The 19,509-nt window shown below is 40.0% G+C and overlaps 1 protein-coding gene across 2 annotated transcripts in view; it reads right to left on the bottom strand.

Annotated features, from left to right (window-relative positions):
* The window catches only part of LOC127000401 (uncharacterized), a 61,544-nt gene extending 42,509 nt beyond the window's left edge, over positions 1–19,035 (bottom strand). The window contains exon 1 of one of the 2 annotated variants that reach the window (XM_050864092.1): positions 18,950–19,035. The gene's annotated coding sequence lies outside the window, so the exon portion shown is untranslated. Of the gene's footprint in view, positions 1–8,314; positions 8,456–18,949 lie in introns of those variants that run through there. The other variant, XM_050864093.1, reaches the window with a different exon arrangement.
* Between the last annotated feature and the right edge of the window lie 474 nt (positions 19,036–19,509).

The following is a 19,509-nucleotide window of genomic DNA, read 5'->3' as shown; positions in this document are numbered from 1 at the left end:
GCTGTCAACAGTGGCGGCCGTGAACGCTGCTCGCTCGCTCGCTCGCTCTCACCCGCCTCGCCGCCCACCGCCCATCTCATTCCACCCGGGGACCGCACGACCCGGCCCTGTTATTCATGTATCACCGCCGCCACCACTCACACCAACATCAATATAAACACCAGAACTTCCACCGCTATCAGTGTTACCAACATGACCTCCACAAACACACGGCAGTAAACACACACACACACGCACACATACATACATACACGCACACACTCGAGTTTAAGGATACGATGGATAAATATGGATGTGGAGGCAGTACAATACAATCATGACAAAAAGCAAAACAAAAAAAGTAATCATCACCAATAATCACACCATCACCACAATCATCACCGCCACAATCAACACTAACACAACACAACCACCAAAACAAACACCAACAACAATGACAGCACCAACACCAACACCACCACTAGCACCACCACCTCACAAATACCATTATCTTCATTACCATAAAATGAAACACCAATTATTACCAAAAAAATATATGTCACCTACTTTTTACATCACAATCATTAACTACGAATCACCATCACAACTACACTATCACTACCATTATCATTAACGCCCAGTATCACCTGCAATAACTACTCTGAAAATATCATCATCACTATCACCATTGCCATGTACAATCACCACAATCCACCATCACCACTGCAATCTCAATCCATAGACAACCATAGTCATAACCATTCACATTCAGCTCCCACCACCACCACCACCACCAAGACCGCCGCCGCCACAATCCCACAGATGAGGACAAAGCCTTCCCTAAACAACGAGGTGCCGCGGATCATTCTCCATCTTAAAGGGTAAAAATCCTATGCATAAATTGTCCAACTTTTGTCTGTCTCTAAGTTGGCGGGAGAAAGACGTGTGGGTGGTGGTGGTGATAAATTTCTTAGTGGTGGATGCTATAATAACGTATGTATGTTCGGGATTTGACAGTTCTAGTGGTAACAGAAATAGTGGGAACATTATAGTTGATGACATTATCAGTAGTAGTAGTAGTAATAAAAATAATAATAATAATAATAATAATAATAATAATAATAATAATAATAATAATAATAATAATAATAATCCCGAAACTTAAAACTATAATTCATAAAATGGACAAAGAAGAAAATAGAACGACGCAAATTAAACGCTAACAACGTAATTACTACACTGAAAAGAAAACCGCAAAACAAAAAATAATAAAAAAAGCATCAACAACAAACACAACCCCACACATCACACATCTGTTTCTGCCGCGCTGACCTCCGCGGCTTTTCCACTTCCAACATCCACGAATGAAATGAAACCTCCATGAAAAACAGATCTACGCAGGGCGGAAGAACCAGACCGAAAAATACATTAACATATATTTTCTCTAACAATACGAAGCGCGATTATTCTATTTCTGAGTTATTATAATTAAACCTGCCGTGATTATCATACCCGTGGAAAGAGGCGAGGACTTAATGAGGTCGGGGAGCTGAGGGAGCATTTTACGAGCTCTGCAATTCTGGGCCCATATTCTCAAACAGTGCCGGGCTTACAAGTCCACATAATTAATCCACCGCAGAAATACATGCAGAAATCACGGTGCCACTAGTAGTTAGTCGAGCCAAGGCAGTCGGGCAGCGGTTGACCATTGTTACTTTGACTGTGGTTTAAGGTTTTGGTGGCGGTTGTGTTAGTATTTCTATGGGTAGTTTCATATTCTCAATTTTTAAGGGGCTTACACATTCACATTAGTTTAAGGCTTTGGTAGAGGTTGTGTTGGTATTTCCGTGGGCAGTTTTAGGAGCCTGGTGGTAGAGGTTGTGTTGGTATTTCCGTGGGTAGTTTTAGGAGCCTGGTGGTAGAGGTTGTGTTGGTATTTCCGTGGGTAGTTTTAGGAGCCTGGTGGTAGAGGTTGTGTTGGTATTTCCGTGGGTAGTTTTAGGAGCCTGGTGGTAGAGGTTGTGTTGGTATTTCCGTGGGTAGTTTTAGGAGCCTGGTGGTAGAGGTTGTGTTGGTATTTCCATGGGTAGTTTTAGGAGCCTGGTGGTAGAGGTTGTGTTGGTATTTCCATGGGTAGTTTTAGGAGCCTGGTGGAAAAGGCTGTGTTAGTATTTCCATGGGTAGTTTTAGGAGCCTGGTGATAGAGGTTGTGTTGATATTTCCGTGTGTAGTTTTAGGAGCCTGGTGGTAGAGGTTGGGTTGGTATTTCCATGGGTAGTTTTAGGAGCATAGAGATAGAGGTTGTGTTGATATTTCCATGGGTAGTTTTAGGAGCATAGTGATAGAGGTTGTGTTGGTATTTCCATGGGTAGTTTTAGGAGCATAGTGATAGAGGTTGTGTTGGTATTTCCATGGGTAGTTTTAGGAGCATAGTGATAGAGGTTGTGTTGATATTTCCATGGGTAGTTTTAGGAGCATAGTGATAGAGGTTGTGTTGATATTTCCATGGGTAGTTTTAGGAGCATAGTGATAGAGGTTCTGTTGGTACTTCCATGGGTAGTTTTAGGAGCCTAGTAATAGTTTGACAAGCTTCTGCACCATGAACGTAGAAAAAAAAACAGCCATGAGAACCCGACTTATTTATATGCGACCTTCTGGGAATATTTGTTGTGATAGCCGGAAGAGTCTGAGAACACTGGCTCCGGTTTTTCGGTTAGTTGGTTAAGGCCACGCTGAGGCTGTCGTACTTAAAGGCGAGATGGCAAAGGTTAGTCTAAGGGTGTGATATTTAAAGGTTCTGTTACTGGGTGATTTTTAAAAGGAGTTGTTGAAGGGGTAATGTATAATCTGATCTGTGTGTTTGTGTTTGTGTGTGTGTGTGTGTGTGTGTGTGTGTGTGTGTGTGTGTGTAGAGGGTTAGGGTTACAGCAACTCCCCTACTACAGTCAAGCGATGTAGGGTGTGCGTATGTGTGTGTGTGTGTGTGTGTGTGTGTGTGTGTGTGTGTGTGTGTGTGTGTGCGTAAGGTGTGGTAGAGCTCCCTTCCTACACCCTCGGCGATACACTCTGGGACACACAACACCAGCGAGGCATTGCCAAACAAGATTCAAGACACTTGATACCCTGGAGGAGGAAGAGGAAGAAGAGGAGCAGAGGGATGGGGAGGTAGAGGAGGAAGAAGGGAGATATGATTCAAACTTTTTCTTTTGATGGTGAAGAATTAGTTTTATGTACGTATGAATTTCGTGAAGATGAAAAAGAAGACGAAGAAGGATGAGATGAAGGAGACCGAACCTTCAAAAAAAAAAAAAAAAAAAAAAAAAAAAAAAAAAAAGAGAGAGAGAGAGAGAGAAGATGGAGATATATAAAAAACGAAGACAAGAGACAGACAGACAGACACGAGAGGAAAGAAAACGAGTAGTGAAGAGAGGGGAAACATAACCAAATACAAGGAAAGGAAGAAAGAAGATAGTGACCAGCTGGACAAGTATGAGAAAGGAGATTCATTTGTCAAATAAAACATAAGACGAAAAAGAATGAAACTAGAGAAAGAATGGATATAAAGACACACACGGAGGAAGGAAGGAAGAGAAGAACAAACACAGAGCGGAGTGGATAAATAAAACACGTGGAGAGTGAGGGAGACGGACAATTGATAACAAGGATTGAGGATAAAAGAGGTAAAGATAAAAAGGAAATAAGGAAAAGAGAAAACATGAGATAGTGAGATATAGATAGAGAAAAGATAGAAAAAAAGTGAATAAGGAATAGAGAAAACAACAGATACATAGATAGATCAAGAAAAAGATAGAAAAAGTTAATAAAGAATAGAGAAAAATATGAAAGATAGATATAGATAAAGAAAAGATAGAAAAAAATAATAAGAATGAGAAAACAAGATAGAGAAAAGATATTAAAAAAAGAGAAAATAAGGAATAAAGAAAACAAAAGATAGATAGATAGAGATAGAGAAAGGTAGGGGGGTGATAGGAGACACATCATGACAAGAGAAACGCGTTGCCAATGTTGCTAACTTTCCCAGGATAAGTTTTTGCAGCCTTGGTCCAGCGGGGCGCGAGGCGGAACAAACTTGGGCCAGCCGAGGACGAGACGGGCGGGAAGGCGCGGGGGGAGGCGGGACGGGGGAAAGGGATACTCTTGGGACAGGATAAAACGAGGCAGACAGAAGTGCGAGTGACAGGCCAATGGAAAAATAGGACAAACTTGGGCAGCATGAGACAGAGGAGTTGGGCCAGACAGACAGAGAGGCAGAGGGGCTTTTGACGATACAAGAGACACACTTGGGGTAGGAGTGACAGAGCAAAATGACAGACGTGCGAGTGACAGACCAATGGATAAATAGGACAAACTTGGGCAGGATGAGACAGAGGAGTTGGGCCAGACAGATAGACAGACAGACGGAAGGGCATTTGAAAGGCAGACAAACTTGACAGGGTGCCACAGACCAGTTTGAGAGAACAGACAGACAGACAGAAGCGCTTTTGACGTGGCAAGGGAAGACACACAAACTTGAGACAGGGGGAAATAGAGCAGTTGGAAAGGACAGATAGAAAGACAGAGACGTGCGTGGAAGAGACAGGGCAATGGAAAAAAGACAAACTTGAGACAGAATAAGACAGTATAGAGATAGCGAAGAGACAGGAAGGCTGACAGAAGGGATTTTGACGAGGCACCGTAAGACATACAAACATGAGGTAGGCAAAGACAGCAATTTGAGTGGACAGACAGAGACAGTGGATGACAGACACTCTTGGGACAGGATAAGACACAGCAATTTGAAGGGGCACAGACAGGCATAGAAGGGCTTTTGACGTGGCAAGGGAAGGCAGACAAACTAGGAACAGGTTGAGACGAGGCAGGGCAATTTGAAGGGACAGACATGCGTGACAGGTGGCTAGGCAGGGGAGAGGGACAAGTTTGAGAGATGCATGAGAGTGGACAAGGGAAATGCACACAGGCAAGACGAGACAGGAGGAAAAGCAGGAGACTGACGGCGAGTGACAGGAGGGTGAGGGAGAATGTTGAAGCAGATGGAGGTGAAGTGTTCGACAAGGTGTTAAAGATACATATGTTGAGGGAAAAGATACATATTTTTTTTTTATCACCACCACCACCACCAACAACAACAACAATACCAATACCACCACAGAAGCCACCACCACTATCCCAACCGCCATCTCCACCACTACCACCACAACCAACAACAACAGCCCTACCGCTACCACCACCACAACCACCACCACAACCAACAACAACAGCCCTACCGCTACCACCACCGCCGCCGCCACCACCATCAAGACTACTACCCACCACCACCCCTACCATCACCACCACCACCACCAAAACAACAACAACAAACAAACAAAAACACGCAAACACCGGCCCAGATTCATAATAACTTTTTCAATTTTTTTTTTCTCGAGTGGTTTAATTTGTTTTGTTTTTTCTTATAATCCGCTCGAATGCGTTGCTGTTGTTCTTGTTTTCGTTGTTGTTGTTTGTTGTTTTTACCGAGACTTTTATCAAACTTTCTTTTATTGGGGTTTTGGACTAAAGTTTTCTGAGATTTCTATTTTTTTTCCGCCTCAGAAGTTATGGATTAATATTGGCCCAACACTTTAACAACGGCAACCCCCACCCTCTCTCTCTCTCTCTCTCTCTCTCTCTCTCTCTCTCTCTCTCTCTCTCTCTCTCTCTCTCTCTCTCTCTCTCTCTCTCTCTCTCTCTCTCTCTCTCTCACTGGAAAAGGATATTGTTACATTACATCTTCATTTTCCAACAAAACGCTTCCTTTCCCTCGCTCTTTTAGGCTCAACAGTTTTAATAAAGGGAAAACACGCACCGTAAAGGAATGGACGTAAAGGAACACTCATAATAACGTACAAAGGACACGGAAGCAATAGCAAGGAAGCGGAGTGGAACGAGAGGCACTACTCAGGATAAAGAACGCTCTCTCTCTCTCTCTCTCTCTCTCTCTCTCTCTCTCTCTCTCTCTCTCTCTCTCTCTCTCTCTCTCTCTCTCTCTCATCATATTTTTTTCTCATCTTCATTCTTCTTTATCCTAATTCCTCCTCTTCTTCCTCATCTTCTTCGTCTTCTGAATTAAAGGAATCCAAGAATTTTCCACTTAATCTTCCTCTTCTCCATCGTTCTTTTTCATCCTGATTCCTCTTCTTCTACTCCTCTTCTTCCTCTTTCCTCCTTTTCTCCTTCTCCGTCTTCTAATTTAAAGGAATCCAAGAATTTTTCCTTCATTCGAACCACAATTTTACGGGTTCTCTTTTTCCTTCCTCTCTTCCCTCTCTTGCCTTCCTCCTTCCATTACTCTTCTCTCCTAACCACTTTCCTCCCTCCCTCCCTCCCTCTCCTTCCTCTCCCTTCCTTGTACCCCCATCCCCCCTCTCCTTCCTTTCCTCTCCCTTCCCTTCCCTATCATCGCCATCACTCTCCTTACAAACTTCTAAAACGTCACAATATGTCTATCTTGGCTCCTCCCTCCTCCTCCTCTCTCCATTAGCTCTATCCTTTCTCCTCCTCCTTCCCCTCTCTCTATCTCTCGTTTTCCTCTTCCTCCTACTTCTCTTACTTCTTGTCATGTTGCTCCTCCTCCTCCTTCTTCGCTACCTCCATCTTTTTCCTTCTCGAGTTGGTATCTTTTCCTCCTCCTCCTCCTTCTCCTTCTTGTCAAGCTCTTCCTGTTCCTCCTATTTGTCACTCCCCTCCTCCTAATCCTTCACCAGCTAGATCTTTTTTTCCTCTCAAGCTATCTCCTCCTCCTCCTCCATCTTCACTTTCTCTTCCTCCTCCTCCTCCTCCTCTATTTCCCCTTTCAACTCAATTTCCCTCCAAGATTCCTCCACTCCCCTTCCTGTTGTTCGAGTCTCCCCCTTCCTTCCGTCTCATATCTTATTCCTCTTTCCTCCTCTCCTTCCTTCCCTCCCTCTCTCCGCCTCCATCAAGTACTCTCCTCCCTCTCTCAGTCTCTTTTTCTTCTTGCTTTCTTTGGGTTTCTTTTTCTCTTTATTTCGTTTTTATTTTCGCTCACTGCTCCATTTTTCTTTTTTTTTTTTTTGGTTTCACATTTTCTTTCGTCTTAATATTTCCTCGTTTCTTCCTTCATCTCTACCATATACCTCCTCCTCTGCCTCCTCCTCCTCCTCCTCCATCCCTCACTTTGAAGTTAATCAATCTCATGGCAACTCTCCCTTCACCCCCGCCCCCCACCCACTCTCTCTCTCTCTCTCTCTCTCTCTCTCTCTCTCTCTCTCTCTCTCTCTCTCTCTCTCTCTCTCTCTCGTTGATTAAGATAGAAGTAATTGCATTTCACTTTTTATCTGAATGAGTACCAAAAAAATAAAAAAGGGTGGCAACACACACACACACACAGAGAGAGAGAGAGAGAGAGAGAGAGAGAGAGAGAGAGAGTGTGTGTGTGTGTGTGTGTGTGTGTGTGTGTATCGACAACAATACATACAACATAAACACATACATCACCACATACAAATGTACAATGCCGCCAAACACACACACACACACACACACACACACACACACACACACACACACACACACACGTCACTACTTTTAAACCTCTCTATATAACAACAAAACAAAACATCCTCACATTAAAACACCAAGGAAAATAAAACTCGCCAAAAAGAAGTAAAAAATCAACAAACAAATACAGAACCAATGTGATGAAAAAAAAAAAAAAAAGGTGAGCAAAAAAAATTAAAACAAGGAATAGTAGTAATAAAAATAACATCCCCGTCAAAAGTGGAAACAAAACTTAATTAGGACCAAACAGAAAGGGCCGCCACTCACTTTTCTGGCCGGCCTCCGCTGTGATTGAATTCCACGCCTGTATGGGTGTGTGTGTTTACCCTTTCCCTGTGAGGATTGACAGGCGTGTGGAAAAACGATGATGATAATGAGGAACTTAATGATTGTGATGACTATGTTGTTTAGGAGGAGGAGGAGGAGGAGAATGGTCATATGGTGAGATAAAAAAAAATAAAAAAAAATAAAAAAACGAAAGTGAAAAAGGAGTAGCCGATGATGATAACGAGGGGAAAGAAAACAAAAGTGCAATGCAGTGGAGGAGGAGGAAGAGTAGGAGGAGGAGGAGGAGGAGGAGGAAGATTAAGAAGGGGACGAAGAGGATGAAAGGAAAAACGAAGAGGAAATACAGATGAAGGCGATATTCACTTAGTAATCGGAGGAGGGGGAAGAGGTAAGCAGAGGAATCGACACTCTGGAAATTATAAACAACTAAACCTAACAATGAGTGAACAATATGGCCCAGAAAACCAACCTTAAAGTACTCCAGAACTCACTCCTTGCGACGACCTTGCTTTGCACATCCTCAGGACCTCGAGGCCCGACACACGGCACAAAACACACGGCACAAGGCAAACGGTACACTCGGAACGTTCTTGAGCGTCACCCGCGCACCGCAGAGGCTGGCCGGCGAAAGGACGAGAAATGCAGATCGACGGATGTGCCCGGAGATGCATGGCTGTCAGATGTCGGTTTGCATTCCGTCTTATCCCCATACAAAGAGGTACAGCATTGACGATCTACACGGGAACCAATGTAACAAGCTGACAACTCCTCTTAAGTTCTTTTCCTACATGTTTTGTGGACGTTATAAGGCTTAAACTATGCATATATAACGAAAAACGACGGTATGAAGCTCAAAATAGCATCCGCAAATTTCGTAGCGTTCTCTCTCTCTCTCTCTCTCTCTCTCTCTCTCTCTCTCTCTCTCCTATTCACTGTTGTCACATTAAGCAGATGAACCTTTACGTGAAGCCTGAGAAGATTAATTATCAAATCGTATCTTGTTCAACAGCATCACATCCCTCCCTAGCTTCTTTCAATCTATCTTTTTTATTCCTTACTTCCTTAATACGTAACACTAAAAAGTTGATTATACAAATACATAAATACCAAGAGATCATGTTTATTCAGAGGATCAAGAGATTCTGAGCTGGGTGTGGAATGGTCGACTTTTCGAAGCAACCCCAAGCCTCCGTCCATCCCTCTCTCCCTCATTCATTTCATAAGTCTACATAAACCGTCAAGACTTACTAAGGTCGGTATTATAAGACAGTTTCGCTTCTCACATCAGCTATTTCTAAAGGTCAAAGAGGGGGTCAGTCAGATTCTAATGAGTGTTTCTTTAGGTTCATGGTACAGAAGAAGGGTCACACTACCACCAGGGCCATAAAACTTCTCCTGGAAATGCTCAAAACCCCTAGGATATCCTTGTCGAATATGTGAACGTGGGCGACGAAATGTTTAGTAATACGGCCCAACTTAGATGTACATATGCACGCACGCAAAGGAAATGCAAATATCCTTCAGATCAAATGAACATGTGCATGGCGTGAGATTCGGGCAAGCGTTACTTTACGAAATGTTTCCCTCTTCCTCTCCGTCTTTTGCTTAACTTCTCCGTTTCCGCATGCAGTCATAAGCTCCTTACAAATACATATTAACACAGGATATTTTAGCATGAATAACGAGGAGCAGGATTTGAAGTTTCAAGGTAGTGCAAAAGAGTCGCATATCCCTTCCTAAATGACCAGCAAGCCTCTCTCCTATTGGTCCACTGTCCCGCAAACACGATACGGAAGAACTCATTGGTGAGCGGGCGAGCGGTGAGGCGAGGTGAAGCAGGAAGGAGAAGTTTCGTAAAAAGGTTTCGTTCGATGCTCCGAAACATCCAATCCAACCACTTGTTTGCCCGAGTGTTGCCGACGCGCTGTCACTTAATTATTCATCTTCCTTGCTCCACTGCCGGCAAGGTCACGTAGGCAGTGTATATTCTGTTTTATTGTGTTTGTTATTCATGAAAAGTGTTAAATGTATACGTGGGTTATTGTTTATGATGATATTATTCCGTGAATCTCCGTAATTGTTTTTGAGACGTCTATTTTGATATGTGGAGTAAACTATTGAAGCGTAATCTTGTATTTTGTTATGAAAGACTTGGTATAGATTTTTCTTATTGCTTGAGGAGGAGGAAGAGGAGGCGTTGGAGGAGGAGGATTCAGTATAAGAAAAAAATAAACAAGGAATGTGAGGAAGAGTTGAGTTCACAGGAATATAAGGTTTAAAGTTGTTAAGAGCAATAGGAAATGTAGGAGGTGAAGGACGAGGAAAAGAGGAAGAGGAGGAGGAGGAGGAGGACATGAAATCAAGTATGAAATGGGATTGACATGAGTTTGTGGTGTTGGTGAAGGGGTGGGGGAGAGGGGGAGGAGGGGCGTGCGATATGGCGAGGAAGGATGGAGTTGACACATGGAAATACAACTCCCCCTGCCCCCTTAACTCTCTCTCTCTCTCTCTCTCTCTCTCTCTCTCTCTCTCTCTCTCTCTCTCTCTCTCTCGACTTATACATTATTGACAGACACATATAGACAGATAGACAGGCAGGCAGGCATTTAGACAAGTGAAAAACGAAATACTGCCGGAAAAAAAGAGAAGAAAAATAACACACAAAAAGACAACGAAAAAATAAGAATAAAGAAGCAGAGATAAAAGGAGAAAGAAAAACAGGGGTGCTACACACTAAAGATGTCAGCGTCAGAAGAGGTTAAAATGTAGGAAAAAGAAAGAGCTGGAAGAGGAGTAAAAGGAGGAGGAGGAGAAGGAAGAGAGTAACTAACAGGAAGGAGGAAGAGGAGGAGGAGTGGCAACAAAAGGAGCATGGGGTGGAGAACGGGGAATAGGATGGTGATGAAGGAGCAGGAGGATACAGGAAAGGAATAAAGGAAGTGGATAAGAAGGACCTAGAGGAGGAGGAGGAGGAGGAGGAGTTATGGAAGAAGAAAGAGGGGGATGGAATAAAGGAGGAGGAAGACCAAGAGGAGGAGGAGGAGGAGGGAGTAGCCTACGGGGGGCATAGTATGGAGGAGAAGGAAAAGGAGGAAGAGGAGAAGGAAGGAGAGAGTAAAGGAGGAAGGTGAAAGAGGAGATGGAGTGGGTGAGTGGAATACAGGATGGTGGAGCAGGAGAAGGAGGAGGAGGCGAGGGAGGGCGTCACACACAACGGCCTTCGACACAATGTAAATTTAGGTCGCCGTGGTTTGCATGAGGCGCCGACACGCAGGAATTGGGCCTTTCCGGGAGACAAAGGAAGGGAAAAACCGCTGAAATATCACTCTGGAAATGGATGCAGGTCGCCGAGGAGTGGGAGGGAGGAAAAAACAAGAGGGATAAAAAGGAGGACAGAAAGTATGATGGAAAAAATTATCGAAAAAAAAAGATGAAAAAATGAAATAGACAAAATATATACACGTCACCAAGGAAAAGCAAAGTGAAAGACACAGACAAAAGGAAAATGGAAACAGGCAAAAATACAATAATGGAGAGAGAAAGGAACAGGAGGGATAAAAATGAGACACAGACAAAAAAAAGTAACGAAAAAAGAGAAAAAAGTGTATTAAAAAAATGTATTAGGTCACCAAGGAGAAGCAAAGGAAACGAAATATACAAAAGGAAACAAAATAGAGCACGCGAAAATATGGTGATAGAAAAGTAAAGAAAAAAGAAAGATAAAAAGGGAGACAGCATGATAAAAAAAATAAAAACGAGAAAATAATAGAGGAAAACTAGGAGGTCACCGCGGAAAATGGGAATAGAATGTTGCGGTAAAGCAGAGTAAAAGGCATTGACAAAAGGACAAAGGAAAAGCGAAACAGCCCAAAATATAATGATTGAAAAGGAGAGAAAACAGGAGGGTAAATGGAGGCACGGACTGAAGGAAATATAAATGGGGTGCGAGGGAGACAAACTATCATATAAAAAAAGGTAACAGAAAAAAAACAGGAAAGCGAGAGACACAGCAAAAAAAGAATAGTTTTTTTTTTTTTACAACAAAGGAGGCAGCTCAAGGGCACACAAAAAAAGAAAACAATAATAAAAAAAAGCCCGCTACTCGCTGCTCCTAAAAAATAAACAAAAGAGGTGGCCGAAAACAAGATCAAATACGGGAGGAGAGATGTCCTGATACCCTCCCCTTGAAAGAGTTCAAGTCGTAGGCAGGAGGAAATACAGATGAAGGAAGATTGTTCCAGAGTTTACCAGCGTGAGGGATGAAAGAGTGAAGATGCTGGTTAACTCTTGCATAAGGGGTTTGGACAGTATAGGGATGAGCATGAGTAGAAAGTCGAGTGCAGCGGGGCCGCGGGATGGGGGGAGGCATGCAGTTAGCAAGTTCAGAAGAGCAGTCAGCGTGGAAATATCGATAGAAGATAGAAAGAGAGGCAACATTGCGGCGGAATTTAAGAGGTAGAAGACTATCAGTATGAGGAGGAGAGCTGATGAGACGAAGAGCCTTAGCCTCCACTGTTTGGAAGATTGTGTCGAGTGGATAGGTGGAGAAACTGTGTTTTTGAGGCGTTGAAGGACACCAGGTTCCTCTTGCCCCAATCGGAAATAATAGTAAGGTCTGAGGCTAAGCGTTCTGCAGCCTCCAGCGTTTAAATCGAATGACTTGTAAATACGGAATATATAAATGATTACAGAAAGAAACAGAAACAAAATTGTTATCAAAAGTAAAATAAATTTATACATAGTTCTTTTCTCAGAATTGCCACTTTGGTAATGAATGCAAGAGCGAAAAGTAAACAGAGTCAAGGAGAACGCGACGAATAGCAGAATAAATATGTATTAAAAGAAACAACAAAATGAAGGTAGGAGCAGACAGTTTTCTATTACGAATATAACTTTTTTGGGAAATAATGCGTCACTCTAAATGAAATTAATAACAAAAAGATGAAACAACACACACACACACACACACACACAGACACACACACACACACACACACACACACACGGAAGAAAAATATAAACACCAGGAAATATTATCACGAAAATATTTACTTGTCAATTTAGTTTTCTGTATATTCATCCTAAGATCAAAAGAAGAAGAAAAAGAGTAAAACAATGGAAGCAACAAAGTGAAAAAAATATACGTCTAAAACTGTTCAAACAAAACATTTCCGAAATATGAAAATGTTATGACTTTTGTAACGAAAATGTCAAAAGAAACATCACTAGAAATGGCAATTAAGCGAAGGGACGGCAACGAAGTGAGGTAGGAAATAGTTGTGATATTGTAAAAATACGGATTATCACAAAAAATTACTAGAAATGGGGAAAAAATTGAACTGCAGAAAAATTTTGACTATGCGAAAGAGATGATGTATATGAAAGACAGAAAAAATGATCAGGAAATGAAGAATAAATTGACAAAACAAGAAAATCAGTACTTAGAAAATTTATTTATATTGACGAAAAGAAAACATAGCACTCAAAACCAGTAAAAAGAAGAGAAAAACCAGACGGCAAAATATCTCAAGAAATTTATTTATATCGACGAAAAGAAAATATACCACTCAAAACCAGTAAAAAAATAAATAAGTAAATAAACAGACGGCAAAATATCTCGAAAACTTTATATACATTTAGGAAAAGAAAATATAGCGCCAGAATTAATATATATGTATGACGAAAAAAACAAAATACATAAACTGGATTAAAAAAAAAATTAACAGATGGCAAAATATCTCGAGAACTTAATATACAATTAGGAAACGAAAACATAGCGCCAGAATTAATATATATGTATGACGAAAAAACAAAATACATAAACTGGAAATAAGTCAAAATATCGTCCCAGAAATACGTAATCTACCGACGCGCGCTGAAAAATGAAAGTAAAATTAAGGTGTCAATATAAATATGCTTCGGGGAACTGGTGAAAAAATAAATATGCAACAGGAAATTCTCTTGTGTGTGCAGATACAAATTTACAGGAAAGCGAAAGAATTAGACCTGAATGCAGTGCGCGTCTGCAAATGACATAAAAAAAAAATGGAAAACGCAAAAGCAAATGAATAAATATGAAGGACACGAGAAAAACAAAAATAATGAAATAAATGAGAGAAACGTGGTAAAAAATGGCGATGACTTAAAAAGAATAAAGGAAAAATCTAAAAAAAACAACCTCGCCTAAAAACAAGTAAACAATAAACAAACATTAAAGAAAGCATACCATAATTAAAATAAATCACTACTATAAACTTGTATAAAAAAAGGAGCTTGAAAAAAAGGTAAAAAAAAGTTACCAGAAAAATATATAAACGCAGAACAATACAATAAACAAACAAAGAAATCACTATTAGAAACTTGTACAAAAATGGAGATTGAAAACAAAAAGAGGTAAAAAAAAAGTTACCAGAAAACAATATAAAAACAGAACAACACAATAAACAAACAAGAGAAGATAAAGCAAAGTGAAAAAAAAAAATGCTCGTAACGTATCAAAAAAACAAAACATAACATAACCTAAAAACAGTAAAAAAAAAAAAAAAAAAAAAAAACACGCAGACACACAACCAAACAATAAACAAACAGAGAGTGAGTAAATAAACAAACGAACTCGGGGCCAACACTGAAACAATACTAAATCACCGCGGAGGGAGAAACGTGACGACATAAACTCCCGCAAAAAAGTGGCGTCAGAAAATGCGTGTACGGCATGACAATATCGCGGGATTTACGGCGCCACTTATGTCTAATTGAAACGCGTCGCGGCTCAGGATTCTTGTTTCGTCTATATTTTAATTCTGACCTCTATACTAATTCACCATCGTATATATTTTTTTGGTTATATTAAAAAAGAATAAACAAAGCAAAATCATGATATTAAGAAGAGAGAGAAGACAAGAATAATTGAGAATGTTAACGATACAAAAATAAACTAGGAAAAAAAAAGCAGGACAAAAAAATAATTAAAATGTAAGGTTTCATTTTCTCCCGTCTATAATTTTTGCTTTGATTTTCTTTCATTGTCATTTTGTTTTGTCATTTTTTTTCATTTTTCGTGTTTTTTTTTATATTATTTCTTTTTGGATCATTATTGTTTCCATTTGTTTTGTTTTGCCTTTATGATTTTTTGCTATATATATTTTTTTTAGGTTTTGTATTTACCGGGTTTGGCCTCTATAATAAATGCTGACCTTTATACTAATTCACCTTCGTATATATTTTTTGGTTAGATTTCAAGGTTTCATTTTACCCCGTCCATAATTTTTGTTTTGATTTTTTTTTTATTGTCATTTTGTTTTGTCATTATTTCATTTTTTGTGTTGTCTTCTTCCTTCTCTTTTTCCTTTTTTTTTTTATTAATGTTTCCGTCTGTTTTGTTTTGCCTTTATCATTTTAGTTCTGTTCTTTTTTTTTTTCGGTTTTGTGTTCTATCATCCGGGTTTGACCTCTTATGATATTCTGGTTTCCCTGCATCTTTTTTTCTCTTATTTTAATTATTTTTATTTACTGTTTTTATCATTTTATAATTTTTTGTTTTATGTTTTAGTTTAATTTATGTGTTGTATTGTTCGGGTCTGTCCTCTATTATTTCACCTTGCCTCCTCGTCTCTTTCTTTCTCTAATGTTTTTTTTTTATTATTTTTGCTTCCTCCTCTTTTTCCCCTTCTGTTATTTATCATTTCGTCTATATTTTTGTTTTCGCGTTGTTATGTCCGAGTCTGACCTCTATATTTTTGTTTTCTCTCTTTCCTGTCTAATATTTTTTTGTTTGTTTCGTTTATATTTTCAATTATTCCTGTATCCTCATTTTTTGGTCCTTCCATTATGTATTTTTTTGTTTTAATTCTATTTTAGTTTCCGTGTTGTAATGGCCGGGTCCGACCTCTATAATAATCAATCTTGTCTCTTTCCTTCTTTTTTCTCTTACGTTATTTTTTGTTTAGTTTCTCGTTTTGATTATTCGCGTTTCCTTCTGTATTTTGCATTTCATTATCTTTTGTTTCGTTTTCCTCTATAATAATAAACCTTGTCTCTTTCCTTCTTTTTTTTTCTTCTTATGTTATTTTTTATTTAGTTTCTCGTTTTGATTATTCGCGTTTCCTTCTGTATTTTTCCTTTCATTATTTTTGGTTTCGTTTTCCTCTATAATAATAAATCTTGTCTCTTTCCTTCTTTTTTTTCTTCTTATGTTATTTTTTGTTTAGTTTCTCGTTTTGATTATTCGCGTTTCCTTCTGTGTTTTTCCCTTCATTATTTTTTTGTTTCGTCTTCTTCTATAATAATAAATCTTGTCTCTTTCCTTTTTTTTCTTCTTATGTTATTTTTTGTTTAGTTTCTCGTTTTGATTCTTCTCGTTTCCTTCCGTGTTTTTCCTTTCATTGTTTTTTGTTTCGTTTTTCTTTGGTTTTCGTTTTTTTTTTGGTCCTTTCCCATATATTTTATTTCTCTCGTTTACATTTTAATTATCTTTTTTTGTGTCCTGCTCTTTTGTTTACTACTTTATTTTTGTCTCGTTCACATTCTCAATTATTCTTGTCTCCTCGTCTCTCTTCTTTATATCATGATTCTGCTTTGTTTATTCTTTTCATTATTTTTGCCTTTTATTGTTTTTGCTTTCTACTATATTTGTTTCATTTGCTTGTTTTTATTATTTTGTCTCCTCTTTTTCCTTTCTATTAATATTTTGTTTCGTTTTATACTTTTAATAATTCTTGTCTCCATATATTTTTTGTTTCGTTTGTATATTTAATTATTTTACCTTCTCTCTCCCTTCTACTATTTCCTTTGTTTAATTTCTCTTTTTCATTATTTTTCCCTCGTCCCTTTTCCATTCTAACATTTCTTTCGTTTACATTTTTTCAGTATTTTGCTTCCTCTTCTCTTTTACTGCCATTACTGTTTTGTTTCCTTCACATTTTCGTTTTCGTGTTAGTATGCGACCTCTAATTGCTCCTCTTGGTCCTGCCTCTCCTTTCTTTCCTTTCCATCGTTCCTTGTTTTCTTTCCTTAGTCTTCCCTCTCTCTACATTGTCTTCTACTTCGTTAAATTATCTCACTCGCTCATTTTTCTCCCAACGCAATTCTTTTACATGTGCTTCTGTCTCCATTTTCATCCTTCCTTCTTCACTCCCCTTCCTCTTTCTTCCTCCATGCCGTTTCCTTCTCTATCTGACTATCTTTCTTCTCAGTCCATTTTTCATGTCTTATCTTCTCTTTCTTTCATTTCCCGTATTTGTTTTTTGCTTTCTATTCGTCCTTTCCTTCCCTTCACTCTTCCTTTATAACTTATCTCCCTTTTCTTCTTCCTTCCTCTTTTCAATCAATTTTTCATGGGTTCTCGTCTCATTTGCTTTCCCTTCCCGCATATATCTTATTCTTCCTATTCTTCCTTCCCTTCTCTTCACTCTTCCACATATCTTCTATCCTCTCCTTCCCTTTTTCTTTCTTTTCTAATACATTTTCTTTCATATCTTATCTTCCCTTGCTTTACTTTCCCGTATCTATATTTTGCTTCCTATTCTTCATTCCATTTATTTCACTCTTCCTCTTTTATCTTCTCTCCCTTTCAGTCTCTCCTTCCCTGCCTTTCCTTATCCAATCTGTTTTCTATGTCCCATTTTCTCCCTTGCTTTCCCGTCTTGAATCTAAACTTGGCTTCTATTCTTCCTTTCCTTTTCTTTGTTCTTCCTTCATAATATTTTTCCCTTTCCTAAATCAACAAGAATCCGCTTCATAATCCAAAGAGTCGCCTAGTTCACCTCTACACTTACACCCCCTTCAGAACACTCTCCCCTGCCACACACAAAAATGCACCTCATCTCGTCTCCTCGTAGCTAGGAAGTGGAGATCATCACTCAACCAAAATTAATAATACCCGGAAAGGCCACTCGTTCACCCAACCCCGTCCACCAAGCCACCACAACGACCACCACCACCACCACCACCACGACCACCACTATTCCACTCCATAAAATCTTCCTCCTCCTCGCCTCCTCCTCCTCCTCCCCACCGCCAAACACACAGCCTGCACTCCATCACAATCATTGCTTCCATACATCACCACTACTTTATTTCCTCCTCCTCCTCCTCCTCTTCCTCCTCCCCCTCCTCCACTTCCTCGTCCTCGTCCTCCTCCTCCTCCTTCTCCTCCTGCTGCTGCGCCTCCTCCTGCTTCTCTTCATTTTCTGCATATTCTCCTCTTCCTCCTCCTCTTCTTCCTTCTTCCTCTTCGTCCCCTTCACTTCTTCTTTCATATCTTATACCTCCGATTATTCATATTCCTGCCCCCTCTTCCTCCTCTCCCCTCCTTCTCTTTCCCCTCGCCTTCTCGTTTTCATCGTTCTCCTCCTCTTTCATATTTATTTAGAGTCTCCTTCTCCTTGCTCATCCTTCCTCCTTTATTTTCATCCTCCTCTTCTTTTTCTTCTATATTTCTTCTTATTCATCTTCAACCTCGAACTTATATTCCGGTCCGGCTCCTCCTCCAGATCCTCCTCCCTTCCCGCATATATCTTATTCTTCCTATTCTTCCTTCCCCTATTTTCACTCTTCGTGCATAACTTCTCTCCTCTCATTCTCTCCCTTTTCATTTCCTTCCCTTTTTCTTTCTTTACTAATCCATTTTTTTTCATATCTTCTCTTCCCTTGCTTTACTTTCTCGTATCTATATTTTGCTTCCTATTCTTTATTCCCTTTCTTTTGCTCCTTGTGTTCCTCCTCCTCCTCCTCCTCCTCCTCCTGACCACGGTGACACGTTCAGCCGTTTATAGAGAGTCATTAGAGGCGCCTCGAGCAGGGCAGGCAAACCACGTGACGTTTATGGCACAAATAAGGGAAGGTTATTGCACGGCCTATGATGCCTCTCTCTCTCTCTCTCTTTGTTCTCTCTGTTCTGTGTGTGTGTGTGTGTGAAAATATAAATATACATACACGTGATTAACTAATGAGTGCAACGAACTGTCAGGAAATATATGCGTATGTAAATGAGTGCAATTGAACGTAATGATGACGATGATGATAATAATAATAATAATAATAATAATAATAATAATAATAATAATAATAATAATAATAATAATAATAATAATAATAATCAACTAACCTTAACAGCCACTAAATCTTCTGCGTGTGTCTTTTCCTCTCACTTCGAAATCTGGAAAGAAAAAAGAAAAGAAAAAGATTTATAGATGACGGACCAAAAATGCAGCCAGGCAACACACACACACACACACACACACACACGCTAACTAAAGACGTTATTAACAGGATTCTGCTCTGTATGCATTGAAAGGGAGGGTGGCAGGAGGGGGCAGGATGGTGGTTGTGGTGGTTGTGGAGGAGGTGGAGGCTGTGGATTAAGTCTTTGCCGTGCTTGTCTGTCCTTGTTTGTGGTGGAGATGGTGGTGGTGATGTTAGTGGAGGTGGTCGTGAATGAGGTGGTGTTGGTGTTAGTGGAAGTTTTGGTGGCAGAGGATGAGGTGGTAGTGATGAAAGAAGTGGAGGTGATGGTGGTGGATTTAAAGGTGGAATTGCAAGTGGTGATGAAGATGGTGGTGGTGGTGGTGGAGGTGAAGCTGGTGGAGGTGATAGTGGTAGAATTAAAGGTGGAATTGCAGGTGGTGATGAAGATGGTGGTGGTGGTGATGGAGGTTGGTGATGAAG

The sequence above is a fragment of the Eriocheir sinensis genome, chromosome 18, assembly GCF_024679095.1.
Source record: "Eriocheir sinensis breed Jianghai 21 chromosome 18, ASM2467909v1, whole genome shotgun sequence".
NCBI lineage: Eukaryota > Metazoa > Arthropoda > Malacostraca > Decapoda > Varunidae > Eriocheir > Eriocheir sinensis.
Note: the sequence above shows the minus strand (reverse complement) of the source record. Positions and strands in the feature narration are given on the sequence as shown.